The 892-nt window shown below is 38.1% G+C and overlaps 1 protein-coding gene across 1 annotated transcript in view; it reads left to right on the forward strand.

Moving 5' to 3' along the window:
• Afg1l (AFG1 like ATPase) overlaps positions 1-892 on the forward strand; it is a 241,358-nt gene that overhangs the window by 74,286 nt on the left and 166,180 nt on the right. The gene's annotated exons all lie outside the window — the stretch shown is intronic.

Raw genomic sequence — 892 nt, forward strand, 5'->3', positions numbered from 1 at the left:
GGTTACAGGCATGAGCCACAACACCCAGTCTCAATCACCATCTCAACAGGCCCCATGGGCAGGGCCAGCACAGCACACATGGGATGAATTTTTTTTTTTATAACATTTTTGGGCAGAGTGCTCTTTAAGACTCCACCCAACGCTGTCTAGTCATATCTGTTTATTTGTAGTTCTACCTGTGGTGTCTTAGGGAGTTCAGAAACTGTTAAACATTTCTCCTTCCAATTTGGTCAGCTGTAGCAAATGCTAAGATTATTACCATGGTTTAGATTTTTAGTCAAGTTATTTATTTATTTATTTATTGATTGATTGATTTGGTGGAACCAGGAATTGGACTCAGGCCCTTGTGCTTGCCAGGGAAACGCTTATTCTACTGAACCATCTCCTTGGCCCCATGATTTAGATTTGTAAAGAACGATAAACACCGCTCTCTTGACCCAATTACAAAGGCACTTTCCTTACATCATGGCCCTCATCTTCTTGTCATAAGAATCAAGCTTATTAGTCAAACATCAACTACAAAAAACTGCCCAGGTTGGCTCTGTATTTACTGCTGCATAGATACATAGCCATTCCCTTTGTGTTTTATTGTCAAATCTTAAAATTTTCAACTGTGAACATGTAAGTGGCGAATCCTGCCTTAAGGGCCATGAAGAAGAATAAAACATGTATTGAAAATGTATTGAAGGGCTGGAGAGATGGCTCAGTAGAGTAAGTGCTTGCTGGGCAAGTGCAAGGTCCTGAATTCAATCCCTGGTTCCACCAAAAAAAAAAACAAAAACAACAAAAAACAAAAAACAAACAAAAAAAAAGAAAATGTATTGAAATGATTACAAAGTATATACCGAAAAGCCCAAATGAATGCTTTTTTTTTAGTTTACTGAATGGTCTA

This window comes from Octodon degus, unplaced genomic scaffold (genome assembly GCF_000260255.1).
Source record: "Octodon degus isolate 3935 unplaced genomic scaffold, OctDeg1.0 scaffold00090, whole genome shotgun sequence".
Classification (NCBI taxonomy): domain Eukaryota; kingdom Metazoa; phylum Chordata; class Mammalia; order Rodentia; family Octodontidae; genus Octodon; species Octodon degus.